Raw genomic sequence first — 14878 nt, 5'->3', positions numbered from 1 at the left:
ATATCAGATCAAAAGCTTTTTTGAAGTCAAGATATATGACATCAATCTCTTCTCCCTGGTCCAGGTGATAGGTCACCTGGTCATAGAAGGAAATGAGATTGGTCAAACAAGACCTACCCACAACAAACCCGTGCTGGCTATCCCTTAGGATGTTAGCCTGGGCCAGTCCCTCAAGGATGGCCTCCTTAATAAACTTTTCTAAGATCTTCCCCAGGATAGAAGTCAGGCTAATGGGCCTGTAGTTAGCCGGATCCACTCTCCTCCCTTTCTTGAAGATCGGCACCACATTGGCCTTCTTCCAGTCTTCGGGCACTACACCAGAGCGCCAGGAGTTTTCAAAGACTCGTGCCAGGGCCTGGGCTATGACGCTTGCCAGCTCCTTGAGTACCCTGGGGTGCAGATTGTCAGGGCTGGCTGACTTGAAGGTATCCAGCTTCTCAAGGTGTTCCTTCACGAGCATTGATGGAGGGTAGGGGATCCCCCTCACCCTGATTTCCCTGTCCCATAGCAGGCATGGGTGTCCCATGTGACTGATGAAAGACTGATGCAAAGTACCTGTTTAATAGCTTGGCTTTTTCCTGGACATCAGTTGCCCCATCTGGTTTAGCAGGGGTCCAACATTGCCCTTGCTTTTCCTCTGGCTCCCCACATATCTGAAAAAGGACTTTTTGTTGTCCTTGATGCTTGAAGCTAGTTGGAGTTCAGTTGCAGCCTTGGCTTTCCTGGTTTGCTCCCTGCAGAACCGGACCAGCGCGAAGTAATCCTCCTTGGAGGTGAATCCCGTCCTCCATCCTTTGTAGGCTTTCCTTTTTAGCCACAGGAGGTCCGCTAGGTCCCTGGAGAGCCAGGGGGGCTGCTGTGCCTTCTTGCTGCCTTTCCTCCATGTTGGAATAGATTTAGCTTGTGCACTGAGGATCGCTTCCTTGAGAAGCAACCACTCTTCTTGAACTCCCAACTCCCTGGGGTCACGGTCCCTGAGGGCCTGACCGACAAGCCTCTTGAGCTTGTCAAAGTCGGCTTTTCTGAAGTCAAGGACTTCTGTGTTGCTGACTGACTTGCCAGCTTTACGGCGGATGGTGAAGGTGATCAGCTCATGGTCGCTGTCACCCAGCTTCCCATCGATCACTAGGTCGCTGATTAGGTCGTCCCCCGTAGCCAGTACCAGGTCGAGCAGCGCTTTTATCCCATGTAGGAATAAGAATGATCTGGGCGATCCAATATGCCCCTCTGTGTATGCATGTATTTGAACTGTAACAATCAAACAGATAAAACAGCCTGGTGTGTAGCTCCAATAAGGGCCCAAAAGATATTTCAGAGCCCACAGAAATACCTTCTACTCTAAGGCAGCCTAGGCCAGAACTACATGAGCCAGACTGCATTATTGTTATGTATTAAGCTCTTTGAATGTTCCCTGAGGCAACAGTTCCCCTTGAGAAAATGTGGATGTAATAAAATCAAGGCATCCCACAGGAATATGTCGAGCCCTTTGAGTCGCTCAAAGAAAACTCAAGAAGCAGGCAGGCTGGCCAGGGACCGGTTTCTCCTGGCGGGCTTCCTGATTGGGTACCTGGGCAGTCGTATGCCTACAAACTATTATTTTTCATGGGAAAATGCTAATTTATTTTGTGAGAAAAGCCATTGTTTTCCATCAGGAAAGGTTGAGAATGGAGTCCCTGGTTTTCAAAGTGAAAAAGAGAGTGCTGCCCCAGGATAACCAAGAGTGCAGTGGGAAAAACACTCACCTCCAATATTACTTGCTAAACTCAAGTCCTAAACCAGATGCCAGCTTCCAAGACATCCCTCCCCCCAGGCGATGGACTGCCAGATACCCAGCTCTCTGCACAGCCCAGGAAATGGGCCCATTTCCGTGTATGCACAATGCTGGATTTCAAAACCTCACGACTGGAAAAAACCCAACAAAACAAACCCCAGAACATTTGATGTATTTGGGGTTTTGCCCTAATTTGCCATTTGTTGGGGTTTGTTTGGTTTTTTTAAACTCAGACATTTCCCTGGGATGGAAACTGTTTCCGCCAGCTGGTCCTGTACTACTTATATTCATTAGCAACTAGAGGGCTCAAGCAAGTATGGGGCTAAATTGTGAGGGGAACCACAAAGCCCTATAAATAAGATGTAGTAGATGTGTTACAGAGCCTAGCATCTGCATAGACAAGGTTGAAAAAGCAAAGGCTCATCACCTCTATTTTACAAAGGGGGTGCCAAGAATTGGGGGACGGGAGGCTAAGTGATGCGCCAGAGGTTACACAGCAACCTCTGCAACAGGAGAAGGACCTGAACCCAGTGTTTCTGTGCCTCAGCCCCTGAGATCAATCTTCTTGAGTGATATCTGCTGCTCGTACAAGGGGTTGAGGATGAAATTCAGCCCTTTCCCCAGGGCCATATTAGGCACTGTCTGGAGAGGAAAGGATTGAGTCCTTCATGCATCAGTGGGATTGCGTATCGCCCTAGCAGGGCAAAGCAAGAGGCAAGAGCCCGTCCCCCATTCACACGTATTTTCCTGAAGGAGGCAACCACCTGCCCTAGGAAAGAGCTGTGCCTACAGAGAGCGAGGGGATGAAGCACGGCCCTCCTCGGCCTCGACTCACCTCTGCGCACCAACCCCCTTCTGCGTCCCTGCAGAGCCCTCCGGCACTGCCTCCCAAGCCCTCCCGGGCATCCAAGGTGGCTTCAACAGCTTGGCATCTTGCACTTTCCCACCCTCCCCCCGGCCCCACCACCGCATGATCTCCTTTCTCCCCGGCTTTCCCCTTAAGCCTTCCTTGAACCACGGCCAACGCTGTGTTTGACGGGTGAAATGTCAGAGGATTAACTTCTCCCCGGCTCGAAGGGGCCAACGCAGGTCCAGTGAACAGACGCCAATTCTCACAAGACGGGGCAGCTTCTCCTCCAGCCTTCCCAGACTCGCAAGGACCGGGCGCCGCTACATCCACCTCCTGAAGCCAGGGCCCTGGGGAGCACTCGGCTTTGTGAAGTTATTCTGCTGCCTTCGTGGAAACAAGGAGGGCATTTTCCTCCCTCTTCCCTTAATGCCATCCGCAAACATTCCCCACACAAAAAAACCAGGCTGGGAAGAATTGATCTATGCACCATCTTGCATTTACCGAATGGATTAGCTACTAAATTGCTGGCTCGCTGAAACACTGAAGGGCTTCTGAGTGTTATGCATTGGGAAAGGTTGCTGGGATGTGGAGGGAGGGGGGTTATTATTATTATTTTCCTCCTTGTGAGGCCTCAGATCCTGCTCCTAAATCCTTTTCACCTTTTTTTTTTTCATTCAGTGAGCCGAAAACTGACTTTGGGAACCAAGATATTAACCTTTGCGGCTCCTAATGCCGCATTACAACATCTAATCCTGCATTGCATGGTCTGTTTAAAAAAAAAACAAAAACCTAGGAGGACAGCTATAAGAACAAAGATTACCCATAGTGCAAAATATGCACAGGCCAAAAGAAACATTTGAAGAGGAGAGGAGGACAAAAAAAGATTTGGGTGGATTTCTCTGTAAGGCTGTCTAAGCTTGGGAAGTTTCTAAAGAGCTGAGGGTCTGGTCTGGTGTGGTTTATTAAAAATTTAAGTCCCCCACAAACACGTATGCACACACATATGCATGGCTTGACCAATAATTACTTATTCTCCAACGTGCACAATACAGGCCTTGTGGAGCCAATGCAATTACCCTATCTAGGAAGGCACTGTGGGAAGGCACTGTCATCCAGGGAAAAGTACTGATAATGCATCGGGGTAGAAGTAGTCATCCCTCCATTCATGTTATCTCATGGGCAAGGGTGTCAGGATTCGCTGCAGCTTTTTAAAAATAAGCTGGCTTTGCCTTGCAGTCTCACCACATGAATAGTTTCCTCCTTCTGTATCAATAAGGACTGAGTTTCTGCTAGTGGGAAACATAGCTGAACCATAAGGTCATGGGACAATATAAGATTCAGTTAAAGGACATGCTATGTAGCGAGTGCACGACGGAAAGATGGGAGCCGGGAGGGGGCCAGGTTTGGTTTGGGGAAGAAGAAGGGTAAAATCTGAGCTCTAAATAAAACTTAAACAGCAGAGAGCGTGCAAGGGCAAGGACTCTAGATCTGAAACAACCTGGCTTGAAAATTGATGTGAGGAGCTATGATTTTGGGGGTCAAGGCATGTAGACGGGTTCGCAGTGCTTGTCAATCAAAAGTAAGGGCCCCATCTGCTCCATCTTTTTGCATTGGTATTTGCATTGCACTGGTTCCCAGCCAGAATTGTAAGTGTTTTACAAGCCCTTTACACCTGTAACAACTGGCCAAGGTACAACGGGGTGCAGACTGAGGCCCTAAATAGGAGAGAAGCAGCACCCAAAGGCTACAATCTGCATTTCTAATGAGCAGTCAACTATTTTCCCATGGACCATGTTTTTTCCACCCCCATCAGAAAAAAAAAAGCCATTTTAGTCAAAACTGAACCTTCCTGCAGGTAGGTCTGAGTTTGAACAAGAGAAATTAAAAAAAAAAGTTTGCTTCTGCATGTTTCAGAATGTGATGTTTTGATTTTTTCAACCCAAAACACCTTTTCAGTTGTCAGTGTGCTTTATTTTATATATAATAGAGGCACAATATGTCTAAATGGATTTTAAAAATGTGAGTTTAAGTTAAAGAAAGGCTTGATGGATCTAAAGCTATTCCTTTGGATTTTTTTATTTCCTGGGAAATGATTAAATGCTCCTATTCTGTTCTGATTTCGAGAACAAAACAAAATGTAACATTGGGGGATTTTCTGCAAAAGGAAAATTGCAGGTCCTATAACACTCTATGTAGCGAGCACACGACGGAAAGATGGTCATGTGTTCACATTTCTCTGTCACTTTATTCAAACATTTTTGACAGGAAAATTGCTCCTTGCTTCTGTACCCCACACTTCAAGCAGAGTGACTCTATTCTGGAGTTACTCCTGATGTGCATCAGCATAGCTGACATAAAAAGCAAACCGTGACAGCTTTGGTTTTGTCCCATGTCTGCAGGGTTTTAATTTTGCAAAGCCAAGCCAGAAGGGAGTTCAGATCCAGATTCCCTTTTAGACCTAACACGCCAGACCAGGCTCTGGGTTCCCCTCCAAACCAAATACTGAATCCACCAACATGCAAATAAAAGCTTGCAGTCTTGTGGAACTCGGTTACGCATCAGACACCAAATCCTCTGTTGGCGTCAACTGCGGTAGCTCCACTGGCTTCAAGGCAGATTTATACCAGCTGAGCACCCAGCCCCATTGACTTCAGTGAAGCAATGCTGATTTACCCCCACTGCAGCCCTGATGTAGACTCTATAGTAAATCTCCTGCTACAGACTTGCAGAATGGGGAAGTTTATTAGTTGTTCCTACAGGGGAATACGCACAATAGTAAGAGGGAAGAGGGTGAGAGAAGAGCACTGCCATGCTAATGTATGGTTTGCAAGGAGCACAGAGGGAAAGCTTGCTGGCTGAAACCTGAAACAGAGCCTGAAGCAAGCCAAACCAACACAGCACTGGGGAGAGGAGCAGAGGAAGGGACTGGGAAGAGCTGTGGGTGGCACTTGCACAGAAAAGCCAGGGGAGTGGGTTTGGGATTCCTCCCTTGGAACACGGTTGCCTGCATTTTAGATGATTACTTAAAATTTTCAAAACAATGATTTATGCCAGAAAAAACCCCCATGTAAATGCCTTGATGGTCTTTAGTCCAACAACAGTCACCAAGAACGCTTGCCAGCAGAACACACTGGGTAAAGTCATATCGTCTGGATGAGCATGCAGCAGACACAATCACGGGGCAATCATCAACATTGCTGTTATTATACTCTGTAACTAGGGTATGGTATGGATATGGTATGGGTATCGTATGATATCAGTAAGTTATGGTATGGTATTGGTATAGTATGGTATCACTATGGTATATGATATGGTATGGGTATGGTATGATATGGGTATCGTATGATATCAGTAAGATATGGTATGGTATAGGTATGGTACAGTAACAGTATGGTATGTATGGTATGGTATCAGTATGGTATATGATATGGTATGGGTATAGTATGATATGGGTATCGTATGATATCAGTAAAATATGGCATGGTATGGGTATGGTACGGTATCGGTATAGTATGTATGTTATGGTATGGGTATGGTATGGTATGGGCATCATAAGATATCAGTAAGATATGGTATGGTATGGGTATTGTATTATATCAGTAAGCTATGGTATGGTCTTGGAATGGTACGGGGTGTTGTAAACTTTTAGGAGCACATATATTTAATCTCTTTGGGTCACAGATTGCTGCAGTTATTATTTTCTAGATTCATGGCACATGGCAGGGTGTATACAGGAAATGATGGGCATTCGTAGTAGCTGTAGTAGTACTAAAGAGCATAGGGAAGAAGGGCTAGAAAGGACCTCAAAATGTCATCTAATCCATGCCCCTGCTCAAGACAGGATCATCCCTGACTTAACCACTCCAGTCAAGTGTCTGTCCAACTTGTCCTTTAAAATTTCCAGGGATAGAGATTCCACAACTCCTCTAGGTAGTCTGGTCTGATGCTGGACCACCCTCATACTCAGCAAGTTCCTCCTCATCTGCAACCTAAATTTACATTGCCGCAGCTTGAGGCCATTGCTTCTAGTCCTGTCCCCTACAGCCACAGAGAAAAGCCCATCTAAATTGCCCTTCAGGTATTTGAAGACTGTTATCAAGACCCCGCTCAGTCTTCTCTTCTCCAAACTAAAAAAACCCTAGTTCTTTCTCCCTTTCCTCATAAGACCTGCTTCCTAGGCCCCTAATCATGCGTGCCACTCTGCACTGGACTCTTTCCAATCTGCTCACATCCTTCTTGAAGTGTGAAGCCCAAAACTGGACGTGGTACTTCAAATAAGGCCTGGAATGACATAGAGTTAAATAATTACTTCCCTTCCTTTGCAAGAGAGACTCCTGTGAATACAACCCAGGATGCTATTGGCTTTTTTTTTTGCAACAAGGGCACGCTGTTGGCTCATATTCATTTATGCTCCACTGTAACCCCCAGGTCCTCCCTGCAGTACTGCAGCCTAGCCACTCATTGTCCTCCAGGAGGACAATTTTTTCAATGCATAAGGCTGACCTGGCCTTCTAACCCACAGCCATGGTGCCTGGCCAGTTGTGTGACATTGCACAGTCTGTAATGGCTTTCATAGCCCATCAAATTTTGGTTCCACCATCTTCCAACACTGCTGGCAGCCTGCATTTATACCCAGGGGCGATGGCATTTGTGTTTTTTTGTTCCCGTGTGTCCAAGAATAACAAAAACCAAGGCTGTATTTCTGCTCGTGGTCTCCAGGTGTGCTTGGGTCAGGAAGACATCCTTCTATTATCACATCATTTATCACCCTGCTACCTTCACCCAGTCTCATACTCCCTGCTCTGTGGTCTAGCCACCTGGATCCTATAACTTGTCTAGTCTTCCCATTCGAGAGAGAGATGGATATATCCTAAAGTGTAACTTTTCCACTCCTTTGTGTTTATGGACTCACCACATGTGCGTTTTGACTCTGTCTTCCCTATTAGGTAACCCTGCCCTCTCTCTCATTGGTTTTCAAAACATATTGGATTTTAGGAGGGACAAGCCAGAATTTTTGCTCCATTACATTTCAACATGGTCCTCTGGAATTTCAGCAAAGTAAGGAGAGGTTATGTATTTATTGCTCTGCAGTTGAATTTTTGTTAAATTGGAAGGGGGTGAGCAGGTGATAAGGAAATATTAAGTCACCTTGTGATTGCAAAAGGGTAGAAATTAAATTTTCCTCCAGTGCCAAGGCTGAGAGGCTTCCCAGAGGTTTGGTCTTTTTCTCTGTGCTTTCCCCCGGGATGATGAGAGAGCAAAAAGCTAATTGAGAGGCCAAGAGACAGGATGCATTCCCAAGTCTGCCCACTAAACTCTGTGTGCTGCTACTACTATTATTATTATTATTATTAAGTAGCACACCCCAGCTGTGCCAGCCAAGGTGGGGCACACCATTTTAATGGGCACCATACATATCCACTGTACCAAAAGCAACCCATCAACCAAAGCATTTACAACTGGAGGAAGCATGGGAATTTCTGTTTTACAGGTATAAAAGTGAGTCCCAGATGGATAAATCAAGTTATCCACAGTGACATAGCAGCAAAGTCAAGAATTGCACCTAGATCTTCCATGTCTCCCATGTAAGGCCATCCTGTCCCACACTTTTTCACAGTCCCTTTTTCTATCATAGCCAAAAGAAACTAGTTTGCCTTCCCTTAGGCTCAGTTTGGATTTCCCAAAACATCTGTCTGCCATCAGTGGCAGCAGTCCCTTGGAGTTGAGGATGACGTCCATCTGGCTTGATGGGTCCTCAGGTGACTTTACATCCAGGTCTTTCCATTATACCCTAGAGCATACCCTCGTTGAAGCCAGGACTCCCTTAATTTATGTGGAAAGTGTAGCCCCAAGGCCATTTGAGGAAGACATTGTCAGGCTCATTATTATTAATCATACTCATATTCAGAAGTCCTATAAGAAGCCAAATGTTTCAAAGCCTGAGTGACTAAAGTTAGGTGTACAAATAACTATTTAATCGACTTCATGGGGATAAATATCCACACGGTTGCCTTGTTAGGAGTCACAGCGTGAAGAGCAAGCATAGAGCAAGTCATGCCTAATAATACTGCAGACAGCTTCTCTAGGTAGGATCATAGGGCTGGAAAAGACCTCACAAGATCATGTAGTCCAGCCTCCTGCTCAAGGCAGGATCACCTCTGACTAAATCATCTCAGCCAAGCATTTGTCTAACCTGCTCTTGAAAATGTTCAAAAATGGAGACTCCACAACTACTCTAGGCAGGCTCTTCCAATGTTTGACCACCCTCTTGGATGTCAAGATTTGGAGAGTCTCAAGAGGGTTCAGAGAAGGCCACTCATATGGTCAGAGGCCTGCAGGCAAGGCCCCATGAGGAGAGACTGAGGGACCTGGCTCTCTTCAAACTCTGCAAGAGAAGGCTGAGAGGGGATCTTGTAGCTGCCTATCATTCATCAGGGGAGAGCAGCAGGGAATAGGAAATGCTCTATTTACTAGGGCACCCCCTGGAGTAACTAGGAACAATGGCCACAAATTGGTGGAGAGCAGATTTAGGATGGACATCAGAAAGAACTTCTTCACAGTAAAGGTTGCCAAAATCTGGAATGAGCTTCCAAGGGAGGTGTTGCTGTCCCCTACCTTGGCGGTCCTCAAGAGGAGACTGGACAAGGACTTAGCTGGGGTCATCTGAAAGTGCTCGTTCCTGTCTAGGACAGGGAGTCAGACTTGAAGACCTACTGAGGTCCCTTCAGATGCTAACATCTATGAATCTTATTCAGAAAGTTCCTCCTTATCGCCAACCTAAATTTCCTCTGATACAGTTTAAGATCGTTACTCTAAGTCCTGCCCGCTACAACCACCAGAGAAAAGGCTATGTCCATCCTCCTATAATCACCTTTCAGGTATTTAAAAACTGTTACCAAATGCCTTCAGGTAGTTTACAATTAGGTTGGGGTGGGGGAGCCTTGCACTAAAGTGACCTGTACTGTACAGTCCTTCCAGTGGATAGAAGGCTTCCTTCTCTAGGGCTGCCCAACCAGCCTCATTGAAACTGAGCTGACATATTTAGGCTGAGGTTTACTTAGGAATTCAAGTGCTTGGCTCCCATGGATGTTCATTTCTAAATCCTTTAGTTGCCTTTGAAAATTCCAGCCTTAAACATGCCAATACGTACTGCATTTTCCAGCTATCTCCTGCCCAATGTACTACAAGGGAACATTATGGGCAGCAGTGCTTCACAGCCCAGGAGCAAAAGGGGTTAATGGACTAGCCAAGATATACTTCCTAACATCCAAAAAGTTTTGAACTTCCACCTCAGTGTGATTTACTAGCAGGTGCAATGCTCAAAGATCTACCACCTTCCCTATGGCCCATAACAGACTGCGGTCAACTGCTGTCCAGTCTTACAATCCCACAGATGAGATCTCTGCATAACTTGTCCTCTGCATTCATAAAGCATGTACCCAGCACATAAGCCTCTTGAGAAAATTCACCCACCCGAGCGAAAGACCTGCCAAAACTGACAACAAAGAGATAATCTCCATATTAATCATTGACAACCACCATGGCTTTCAGGCCCTTAGAAACACCGTCCCCAATCAGTCAAAAGGCCTGCCAAAACCAACAGCAAAGAGATAATCTCCAGATTAATCACTGACAACCACCATGACTTCCAGGCCCTCAGAAACACCCACCCCAGTCAGTCATGCAGATGCTATGGGTCAAGTTCATCTGTGGGGCAGCTCTGCTGACTGCTATAACATTGCATGCATGTCAGGAGTAGGTTTGGCCCAAGATGTTTCCTGATCAATTTTTTATCTGACCAAAGGCCAGCAAGGGGACAAGCTATGAAGAGATACTTGAGGGCCCCAAATCCTTAGAAATGGCATGATGGGATGACGCTTTCTGGTACCCAAGGTGATCTGTGTTAAGAGCTCCATGGAAACAGCTAGACTGCCTAGTGGGGGAAGGAAAGAGCAGTGCGAGCTCTGGATCAGTTTTTCTACTGGCCTTCCTCTCCTGGTATGGAAGAGGCAGGAACAAAAGTTTGCACACAAAACCATGGGCCTTGTGACCATCAAGCATGTCTATGCAGGCCCGTTGGTCCAGCCTTGCCAGAAGATGAGCAAACTAGGACCGTCACCAAGATACACGGGCAATTCTGGAGAGAAACCCTGGTCCTGTGCCAACTGAAGTCAATTAGAGCATGTCCACTGACTTTAATGGATGTTGGATCAAGCCCTAAAAGATCCAGAGTCAATAGTTCCCAGACATTGACCTCCAAGGTCTTGCATTCACTCTTCAGTGGAGTGACTTCAGCTGTTCTGAGCTGCTGAATGAGTGAGAAGTGAGTTCAAACTCAACCTTCCTGAAAACTAAAGTAGAAATCATTGACTGGCATAAAAATTGCACCAACAAGAAGCAGGGTTAGACTGGGCCCCTACTTTTTAAAGCCACGGCCAATCACATAGCCTCTCTCGGGATTTTTCAGCCTATCAGAACCTGAATGAAAGTGTCTCCTTGAGAGGCACTTGGAAATCAAAAGAAGCAACAAAATGAAGTTATCTAAATTACTTCCCCCACAAATTCTTGGCTTGGGTTGAAGGTAAAAGCCCAGACCAGTCACTAATTAATATGAGGCTGTCTGGTTTTCTGGTATTTATGTGCCATAAAAATTAATAGGGGGTTTCTTTGGGCAAATAAATGGTTAGTTGGAAGGCTCCGGTTTTGGCCGCTGTTTTTCTTTTTCATGTTGAGTCATAGTTACTCAGCAAAGTTTCATAGTTGGTCGGGTTGGAAGGAACCTGAGCACATCATCAAGTCCAACCCCCTACCATAGGTAGGAAAGGATGCTGGGGTCAAATGACCCCGGCTAGGTGATTATCTAGCCTCCTCTGAAGACCCCCAGGGTAGGAGTCAATGATGACTCCAAGATCCTTTTTTTCCTCTATGTTGACGAGAAGGGAGTTCCCCAGCCTGTAGGTATGCTGCTGGTTCTTCCTCCCCAGGTGCAGCACCTTGCACTTGTCAGTATTAAACCCATCCTAATTTCATTCGCCCACCCCTGTAACCTGTTCAGATCTAGTTGTAGCCTGTCCCTCCCTTCTAGCGTGCCCACTTCTCCCCACATCTTAGTGTCATCCGTGAACTTGAACAAGGTGCTTTTCACCCACTCGTCCAAGTCGCTGATGAAGATGTTGAACAGTGCGGGCCCAAGGACCGAGCCCTGCGGCACCCCACTGCCCACATCCCTCCAGGTTGAATATGACCCGTTCACCACCGCTCTCTGGGTGTGGCCCTCCAGCCAATTTGTGACCCATTTGTGTAGGCGTTGACGCCACAGTCACCTAATTTTTTAATGAGAATGGGGTGAGAGACAGTGTCCATCGCGACACCTGCGTCCAAGGATATTGTGACCTGGTCGTAGAAGGCCACCAGGTTGGTCTGACAGGACCTCCCTCTAATGAACCCGTGTTGGTTGCCCCTAAGCATAATCTCCCCTGCTGGTCCTTCAGAGATGTGTTCTTGGATAATTTTGCTGAAGAGCTTCCCCAGGACCGAGGTAAGACTAACAGGCCTATAGTTTCCTGGGTCCTCCTTCCTCCCTTGTTTGAAAATGGGGACCATATTGGCCCTTTTCAAATCCTCTGGCACCTTGCCAGAGCACCATGAGTGTTTGTAGAGCTGTGCCAGCGGTCCCACAATGGCCTCTGCCAATTCCCACAGCACCCTTGGTCAGAGATCATCTGGACCTGATGATTTGCAAACATCCAGTCCCACCAGAAGTTGCCTGACTAGGTCCTCGCTGACCCTGGGCCTGGCTGTGCCTCTCCTGAGTTCATCTGGGATCCCAGTGGGGGGTATGTCCCGGTCCCTGCTCAGAAATATGGAGGCAAATAATTTGTTAAAGAGGTCAGCTTTATCATCTGTTGAACCACCAGATTGCCAAACGTCTCCTGCGGGGGCCCCACATTACCTGGTGCCTTCTTTTTGCCCCCTTTAAAAAAGGACTTCTTGTTATCTTTGATCCAGGTCGCTAGTCCCAGTTCTGTCTCTGCCTTAGCCTTCCTACAGTCTCGAGCAATGGAGGTATAATCCTCCTTGGTGATCACAGAATCATAGAATCAGTGAGTTGGGAGGGACTTGGACAGATCATCGAGTCCGACCCCCCACCATGGGCAGGAAGGAGCACTGGGTGTGGGAGGGGTTATAAGACCCCAGCCAGGTGCCTATCCAGTCTCCTCTTGAAGATCTCCAGGGAAGGTGAGAGCACCACCGCTCTGGGCAGCCCATCCCAGGCTCTGGCCACCCTTACCGTGAAGTAGTTCTTCCTAATATCTAACCTAGACCTCTCCTCCCTCAGCTTGTGGCCATTGTTCCTGGTGACCCCAAGGGGGGCCTGGTGAACAGACTTTCCCTGAGTCACTGCTGCTGGCCCCTGATAAGGTTGTAGGCAGCCACAAGATCCCCCCTCAGCCTCCTCTTGCGAACACTGAAGAGATTCAGGTCCCTCAGCTTCTCCTCATAGAGAGGCCCCCGACCATACGAGTGGCCTTCTCTGGACCCTCTCCAGGTTCTCCACGTCCCTCTTGAAGTGCGGCGCCCAGAACTGGACACAGGACTCCAGCTGCGGCCTGACCAGTGCCACATAGAGAGGGAGCGAGACCTCTCTGGACCTGTTAGTGATGCCCCTGTTGATGCAGGACAGGGTGCGGTCGGCTCTGCCTATTGCTTCGTCACATTGGCGACTCATATTCATCCTGGAGTCAATCCTGACTCCAAGATCCCTCTCTGCCTCTGTGCTGCGAGAGGGGCAGCCCCTAACCTATAACCACAATGCTGGTTCCCTCTCCCCAGGTGCAGCACCCTGCACTTGTCCTTGTTGAACCGCATCCTGTTCAGATCCGCCCACTTCTCCAATCTATCCAGGTCTGCCTGGATGCGGTCCCTGCCTGCCGGTGTATTCACTTAAACCCACAGCTCGGTGTCATCAGCGAACTTGAGCAGGGCGCTCTCCACACCCTCGTCCAGGTCGCTAATGAAGATGTTGAACAGCACCGGGCCAAGGACCGAGCCCTGGGGGACTCCACTGCCCACACCCTCCCAGGTCGACATCGACCCGTCCACCACCACCCTCTGGGCGTGCCCCTGGAGCCAGTTTGACACCCATGAGACCGTGCATTTGTCAATGCCGCAGCCCCTCAGCTTGCCCACCAGAACTGGCGGGGGGGACACGGTGTCGAAGCCTTCTAGAAGTCCAAGAAAACAACATCTACTTCCTCCTTCCCATCTAAGCTCTTTGTTACCTGGTCATAGAAAGAGACCAGGTTAGTCAGGCAGGATCGGCCTGGCACAAACCCGTGTTGGTTACCCCTCAATATCACTTCCCCTGCAGGGCTCTCACAAATGTGGCCCTTGATAATTTTTTCAAAGACCTTCCCCAGGATAGAAGTGAGGCTGACTGGCCTGTAGTTGCCCCTCCCTCCCAATGGTGTACACCTCCTTTTTAGCTGAGCAGAGACCGGGACATCCCCCCCACTGGGATCCCGGAAAAAGTTCCCTGAAGTGTCTTGGTGTTTTTACCGCCATCCTGTTCCCCCAAAATCCTAGCACTAGAACTGGGAATCACTGTAACTTCTCAGGTGTCATCAGGCACCGACAGAAGATTTCCTGCAGCCCAGGAAAGCCTTAACTTGAATATTGACCTATATGGGTATGCTTATCCTGGCTTCATATTAGTAGGGAGAAAAGGAACATGTTTTCAAAAGAGACCTGTAACTTTAGATACTTCCATTTCTTTCTTTTCCAAATGAATGGCTTGAAGTTGCAGCAAAGGAAATTTAGACTGGAAATCTGGAAAACCTTCTTCACTGTGAGAATAGGGAGGCAGTGGAAGAGATGCCTTGGGAAGTGATGGACTGTTCATCACTGGAGCTAGAATCACAGAAGTCGGGTCAGAAGAGACCTTGTAGATCTTCAAGTCCGACCCCCCCACCCAGACAGGAGAAAAACTGGGCTTAAATGACTCCAGCCAGGTAAGCATCAAGCCTCCTCTTACAGCCCCCCAGGGTAGGAGCCAGCACCACTTCCCTAGGAAGTCGGTTCCAGCTCCTACCCGCCCTGACCGTGAAGTAGTTCTTGTGGATGTCTAATCTAAACCTCCTCTCTAATAATTTGTGTCCATTGTTCCTTGTCATGCCAGGGGGTGCTAGAGGAAACGGCGACTCCCCTAAACCCTTCTGGTCCCCCCTAGTGAGTTTATAGACAGTCACCAGGTCCCC

The sequence above is a fragment of the Crocodylus siamensis genome, chromosome 5 (assembly GCF_052110815.1).
Source record: "Crocodylus siamensis isolate JL-2025a chromosome 5, ASM5211081v1, whole genome shotgun sequence".
In the NCBI taxonomy this organism is placed as follows: Eukaryota; Metazoa; Chordata; order Crocodylia; family Crocodylidae; genus Crocodylus; species Crocodylus siamensis.
Note: the sequence above shows the minus strand (reverse complement) of the source record.